The sequence below is a fragment of the Condylura cristata genome, unplaced genomic scaffold (genome assembly GCF_000260355.1).
Source record: "Condylura cristata isolate star-nosed mole 26May11 unplaced genomic scaffold, ConCri1.0 scaffold00003, whole genome shotgun sequence".
NCBI classification, from domain to species: domain Eukaryota; kingdom Metazoa; phylum Chordata; class Mammalia; order Eulipotyphla; family Talpidae; genus Condylura; species Condylura cristata.
Window position 1 is genome coordinate 20,523,280 of NW_004567104.1, and position 7,367 is coordinate 20,530,646.

The 7,367-nt window shown below is 50.9% G+C and overlaps 1 long non-coding RNA gene across 1 annotated transcript in view; it reads left to right on the forward strand.

Annotated features, from left to right (window-relative positions):
* Window positions 1-2,815: 2,815 nt before the first annotated feature.
* Window positions 2,816-7,367, forward strand: part of LOC105854079 — a 30,401-nt gene continuing 25,849 nt past the window's right edge. The window contains exons 1-2 of the long non-coding RNA XR_001145809.1: window positions 2,816-3,104; window positions 6,190-6,327. This is a non-coding gene — a long non-coding RNA (uncharacterized LOC105854079). The remainder of the gene's footprint in view (window positions 3,105-6,189; window positions 6,328-7,367) is intronic.

Consider the following 7,367-nt stretch of genomic DNA (forward strand, 5'->3'; position numbering starts at 1 on the left):
AATACTCAAGTATTAATTAAATCAAGTTACTTCTGCTTCCAAACTCAGGACACAGAAGTCCTTCAAATCCACCCCAGCAGTATTTCCAAAGATTGAGATGTCTGAGCATTCCCTGCTTTCACATACCTCCTGCCGAGACTAGTATTGTTACAGGGCAACCCCGATATGAAGTGGGTATGGGTCCTCACCTGAGCGCTTAAACTCACCTGCAAAAAAGGGTCAATAAAGGATTTATTTACAAAAGGAAAAATGAAGAAGGAATAACCTGGGAAGAAAGAGAGAGAGATATATTGGTGAATGCATCGAACCAGTTTTGCTGAGCTGGAACCCCAACAGCACAAGGAAGGCAGGCAAAAAGCCAACAACCCCCAAGACCCACATGTCTGGTTATACATCAAGCCTGGCTGCTTAACTCCACCCTCAGTTCCCAGCAATCCTCCCTTCAGTGGTGATGACCTCATAGGATTTGTAGCCCTTGGTGCTATTACAGGGCAGGGAGAGGAGGACCACTGAACCCCTAAACTTGTCTGCTCTAAATAGGCTCTGCCATCTGCTGCATCAAGACAAGATGTAAGAGCTTTAATGGAAAGGAACTTTAATACAATGAGTGTGCAATTCCGAAAAGACAAAGAATATAATTTCTAAATCAAGCACCCCAAGTTACCCATCCCCTCGTGGGTAAAAAAACCACCCAAAAGGGATTGGCCCAAAGCAAGGCCTGAAAGCCCTCCACGAGCCTAAAGCATCTTTTGGCTGGAACCCATAGAAAAGGGTCAGAAATGGCCAGACAAGTCTGGGAGGAAAAGAGCAAAATCAAATCAAGATAAAAGTTGCCATAGTGAACCTCCCCAGAGGTCTCTCACCCACATCTGTTAACCAGTCCAGGACCCAAAGCAAGCATGGTTTCTTCACATGCTTCCATGTGGCTCCCTCAGGTCTCCTTCTGGTTCTCCACCCTGCTTCCTTCTCCCCCAGTCTCCTTTTCAGATTCTTCTTCTCTGCTCAGCTCCAACTTCCTTTTAGATGGGGCAGGGAACCCAGAACTTCCCCTTTTCCTGGGGACCACCCAGTTACAGTGCCTTAGAGCTCGTTGGTCTTGGGTGGGGGTGGGTCTATAAAACCTGTGTTTGTGGGTTCATTCAGGGCATCCTTTCCTCCCCAACAGTATCCTCCTGCACTGTCACCCCCTCAGCCACTGCTCCACATAGGACACCTGAACTTGGGCTTGTGCCTTGTGGACTATCGCCAAAGGTCTGGCAGTGGGAGGAGGATACAGCCAGCACAAGGCAATCAGCCTGTGACCTCAAATATCAGCTGTTGCCTCCTAATTAGCCCACTCATCATGCTAGCCACTGGCCATTTCCTGCACAAGTCCAGCATGGTCATTTTCTCAGCAGTGCCCCAGCCACTCGTCCAACTGTCTATTACTGCTCTTCACTCCACCCCAATCCAGATTCCTGTGGGTACTGACAGAGCCCCTCAGCACCCCTTTGTGCTGTCCTCTGGACACTGCTGGAGCTAGGCCTAACCCGGTTTCAACCAGATCCTCATTTTTTTTTTTTTTTTGAAGATTTATTTATGTAAGCATACAGAGCTGGGGTACAGGTGTCAGAGGTGCAGGGGTGTTAGAGGATTCACCAGAGACACAGTGGGGAGCAGAACAGGCAGATCTACGAAGTACACTGCTGAGGGGAGCAGTAGGCGGGTCAGGAGAGGTCTGCCTCGCCATGTGGTCACCTCCGGGGCAGGAGGGAATTGAACTCATGCTGAAGTGGCTTTAGCTTCTCAGTGCTGTGCTTTAACTCACTGCACCACCAGGGAGGGCCTGGATCCTCATTTTGATAGATGGAGATATTTCAGTTGGCAAACAAGGCCTACTTTTGAGGTACATTCTGTTCCTCTGAGAGAATGCTGAAGGGCAGCAGTGTGTTTATTTCTAAGAAAGTAATGTCTTTGCAACTATATTATATTACTATTTCGCAGGAAAAGAACTTTGGCTAGCTCCTGAAAGGACTCATCTCCTGCTCTTGCAAGGACTCATCTCACTTGGGTTGCCCCAGGATGTGGAGGTTCCCGTCAGGTCAGCTGAGAATGTCTAGACAGATAATTTCTCAGACAGCTGGATCCCTACTCGGCAACCTCCACGATAGCTGGGCCCCCAGCCTCTGCTTGACCTCCTTACCTCACAAGGCAGCCCTTGGCTAGGTAGCTGAAGTGACTGAAAATTAGAAATGGAGAAGCATTTATTGCTGGGCCCTCTGTGTGAGTGAAGGGTTGAGGGAGCACAGTTGTGGATGTCAAGGCAGGGTGCCTATTGAAAGGGGAAGCCCTCAACCCCAGGTGACAGGCTCAGGCGTGGGATGTAAGGGATAGGGTTTGAGTCTCTGCTCTGCCATTAACACTGTGGCCAGAGGGAGTCCATTTATTCCTTGGGCCTCAGTTTCCATAGTGTAAACTTTACAGGCTAAGCTTGGGGACTTTAAGGGCCCTGCCTCTGGCAACGACGGATGTTCTTCTGAGTGGATGAATGGCTGGCACAGAGGGATCAGGTCTTGGTCTATGGGGGCCGGGCTGCTCTAGAGTGGTCAGAGAATGGGCCCTGTGTAGGATGGGACAAGGTTCTCTTTCATTTCGTGAGGCCTTGGCAACAACCCAGGGCCCACAGACTCTCCCTCCCGCCAGGGTCAACCTGACCCTGACCTGGGGGCCACAACTGCCTGGGGCCATTGAGGTCAGGAAGTGATGGTTTGGGAGAAGGAATGCAGGGGAGAGGTTCAGATTCCTGTCCTCCTACTGGGGTGAGGGTCTGAGCAACTGCAGCTCTGTGACTCATTCCTGACAGTGACAGGGAGCTGTACATGGACTTCGTGGTCTGGAAAGCCCTCCACTGGCCTTGGCATCAGACAAGTCTGGTATGGAATCCTGACCTGCTACTTACTAGCCCAGTGACCTTGGGCAAGTCATTGACGATTCTTCGTCTGGAATCAGGAACTCTAATTTTTATCTGGCATGGTTGCTGGGAAGAGGAGCCTCCCAAGTTAGCATCATATGCACAACATGAGCTCTGTGCAATGTGGCTGTGATGATCTTTATCAGAGACCCAGGTAAGACAGACTGCCCTCTTCCTGCTGCCTCAGTCCTCTGTCTCTTGGTCTATTTGTCTATCAGAGCATTGGGGGTTTCCAATTCTCAGGCCCTAAAATCTATACAATTTAAAGTAGTCAAAACAAAACCCCCACTCCATTGGTGCTGAGAGGGAACAAGCTCCTGGCCCGGCCTAATGGGTTCCAGGTGTGCTCTGTGCCCTGCAGCGGCTGAAGCAGCCGTGGTGGCTGTGGCTGTGACTCTGCCCAGCTGGCTGGGAGTGCTCAGCCTGGACAGATCTGTCCAGTCCCTCTAGCCTGGGAAGAGTGTAGCGCTGGGCCAGGCCCTCTCCGGGCCAGAGGGCTAGCCAAGCCGGCACTCAGAGAGCAAGCCTGGGGTTCACAGCCGGGAGGTACTGTGCCCACGCCTACAGCATGCATGGGCTGCTTAGTCTTCCCCTCCTCTTCCTAACTAGCCCAGTTAATGCTGAGCACCTAATGTGTGTCCTGCCTTGATCTCAAAGGACTTCTGGGATGCTGAGATGATTTCCACAGACCCGTAAAACTCCTTCTCACAGGAGGTCGGCTGTGGGAGTAACCTCCCAGAGAGGCTGAAGGAGCCAGGTGGGAGCCCAGAGGGCATGAGTGAGGTTTCTTTTATTACCATTATATATTAATTAGCATGTTATATAATCAGAGTGACAGCCGTCATTTATTAATGGCAAGCCACAGGCCAGGTAACGTACTGGGTGCTTTCCGTACATGGGGACATCAAATTCTCACAGTAGTGCATGGGATAGCTCTTGTGATCTCAGAGAACAGGGAACTGAAAGCTCAGAGATACCAAGAGCCTTGCCTGAGTGGACATAGAAAATGACTGAGTGGTGGGTCTCCCTGGTGGTGTAAGGGGTTAAAGTACAGCACTATGAAGCTATCTGCAGCTCCTGCATTGGGTTTGATCCCCAGCGAAGGAGCTGACCCACATGGCACAGCAGACCTCTCCTGTCTTGCCGGCTGCTCTCCTCAGCAGTGTATTGCAGTTGATCTGTTTATTCTGCCTCTGGTGAATCCTCTCACCTCCCACACCTCTAGCCTATACCCCAGTTCTTGTATGCATAAATAAAGAAATCTTTAAAAAAAGAAAATGACTTAGTGGCACCTGAGCCCTTAACCTTGAGGTTAAGGCCTATTGACCATCCTGGTTAGGGCCTATTTATACCCTTCCCATGAAGCAGAGTAGGGAGGGATTTCTCTCTGGATGATGCCAGAGGCTCAAATAAGCATCATTTGTTCATGCTGCCCCCTCCACCAACCCAGCTCAGCCCTGCCCCAGTTCTCCGGCCTCAAGCTTCAGCGCTGACCTACTACTGGAGGGAACAACCCTTCCACCCAATCTCCTCCCACGTCTGAACTGGTATCCCCCAATCTTGAGTTGAGTAGCAGAGGGGACTATTGGTATTGGGGCCACTATCTAAACACCCCACTCCCATCCATGTCAACTGGGCCCTCTGGGTCAGATTGGGGGATCACCATTGTGGGGCACTGGAGGCCCATTCTCAAACTGCAGTTCTGTGTTTGGGCAGGATTGTAAGTAAGGGGTTGCCTCGGCTCTCCTGTTTAGTTAATTATTAGTAATAATAATATCTAAATTTCTAGCTCCTATTAACTCAGCAATCATCCCATAAACCTAGACTTCTTGTTGTTATAATTTCTCAAAGCACCCACTATTTGCCTTCATACCACCAATTTGTAATTACAAATTTGTTTACGTGACTTTGGTGGATTCTGCCTTCTCAGCTACTGTAAGCTCCCAAAAAGTGTCTGCTTTCTGCTATGACCCCAGTGCCCGACACTAAGTGTTCTGACACTTAGTAGGTACCTAACAAACTTCTGTCAAATGCACTTATGGATAAATGACTAAAATGGATGGAAAGGAAGAGTGGTGTGAGGATGAAACTTTTTTTTTTAAGATTTATTTTATTTGGGCCTCTCTGGTGGCACAGGAGTTAAAGTGCAGCACTATGAGGATAACTGCAGCCATTGCAGCAGGAGTCTGATCCCCAGCCAGGGAGCTGACCCACATGACATAGCAGACCTCTCCTGTCTAGTCCGCTGCTCCCCTCTAGTGTATTTCAGGCAATCCACCTGTTCTGCTCCCTACTCTGTCTCTGGTGAATCCTTTGACACTCCACTCTGGCCTAGACCCCAGTTCTTGTATGCATAAGTAAATAAATCTTTAAATGTATTATTTATTTTATTTATGCATAAATATAAACAAATCTTTTTAAAAGCTCTATTTTATGCAAGAACTAGGGTCTAGGCCAGAGGAGGTGGGTGGTGTGTAGTGGGGGTGGGGGTAAGAGAATTCACCAGACACAGAGTGGAGAGCAGAATGGGTGGATTGCCTGCAATACACTACTGAAGGGGGTGGGGTGGGGGGTGGGAGGTAGGAGAGGTCTGCTGCATCAGGCAATGTGGGTTAGCACTGTGGTGGGGGTTCAAATGGTTGGTGATAGCTTGATAGCACTGAGACTTTAACCCCTGCACCACCAGGTAGCTCAAGGATGAAACTTTTTTGTAGTCTATCTACAAAGCTGGGTGAAACTGCATCACTGGTGCCCCCTGAGGAGCTAAGAGAGGCTCTGAGAAGAGGCAGCTAAGCCACAGGCCTCTTTACCTACCTGGAGCTCAACTATAGCTTCCTCCATAGGTAGGAAATCAGGGAGCTTAGGTCTCCTCTGGCAACTTCACCCCTACGACCCAGAAGGGCAACCAAACCTCTCCCTCCTCCCACCACTGACCCTCTCAAAAGAGAATTTGGGAAGAACTGCAGTATCTGAACCATTTCAGGGAGGCTGTAGGATGCCACTGTAGACTAAAGTGGCAGGATAGGGCTTTTCCCTGCTTCTATCCACTCACCGTGTGTCTTCTGGACACAAGGTAGCACAGAGAGTAGCACTGCACAGCTACTTCCACTCCTTAGTCCTAATTATTTGGGGTGTGGAAAGGTGGTGTCAGGAGTTCTGGGTTCAGTGTTCTACCACTTTCAGCTGGGAGACTCTGGGAGCACTTAGCTTCTCTAAGTCTCTGTTTCCTTTACTTCTAGAACATTCTACATCTTGCAGTGCTGCTGAAAGATGAAACGAGATCACTTGTGACAGCTATTCCTGCGTGGACACCCAGTGGGCACTTAGCAAAGGGCTCTTCCTGGACTATCATTCCTGCGCTGTCATCGGACAGCTGTGTGAGCATGGGGGACATGGCCTCCCTGGGACTCGGCTTCATCTGTCAAACCAGAGGGTTGAATCAGATCATCTCGAAGGCCCCTTCCAGCTCTGACTTGCTTGGTTCTATTCTGAGCAGGCAGCCCCACCTCTGGGGCAGGGGCAACATGAACATTCTTTCAGCTCAGATTCAACCCAGGCACATGCTTGCCCAGCCCTATCCCTCACATTTAGCCTGTGGCGGTTGCCACACTGGCCGCACCCTTGGCACCACGTTGTTCTCCCACCCCCACCCCACTTGCCAGGCCATAGGTGGGTGGCTCTGTTCTTGCCCGGATCTGAAGGAGCCTGGGAGGACTGAAGAAGAGACAGGGAGAGAAGAGGGAAGGGAAGAGGGGGAGGGGAGAGGCATTGGGTAGAAAAGACAGGGCCTTGAGCCTTGCGGGCTTTCTAGCGGTGTGTGTCCTGGGCCTGCAGCATTAACCTCTTAGGAGAAGGTTTCCTCACTTAGGAAATAATAATGATAACAATTTAAAAAAAAAAACAACCACTGGATTGCGGTGAAGATTACATGGGGGGTGGGGGAGAGCTTGTGAAGTGCCTGACATTCTAAAGTTTTGTTCTCTGGGACTGATAGGGGCACCCTTCCCTCAGACCCCGGGGAGGGGGACGTTCCACCAGGGCCCGTGGGGGCGCTTGGGTGACCATCCTCTGGTCTGCAGTCCTTACCCCGCAACGAGAACATCCTCCCTGAGGGCTGCAGCCTGCGATCTGTCACAGGGTGGTCCCCAGGAAAAGCGGGATTTCATTTGGGGATTCTGGGGTGTCCCTCTCCCAGCGCGTAACAGCTCCAGGGCCCGTGCCGGGAGCCCTAGCGCACAAAGCAATGGGGAAACGCTACAGCGGGAGCCAGTGCCCCCGCCCCCACCCCCACCCGCACCGCTTTTGCCTCCGCACTAGTGTCTTTGATCTGCAACCTTCAGGGGGATTAAGAGCCTGAGAGCCCCGCTCCCCAGGGTCCCCCGCTCCCCGCCGCCCTCCCTCCGGGCTGACCTCCCAG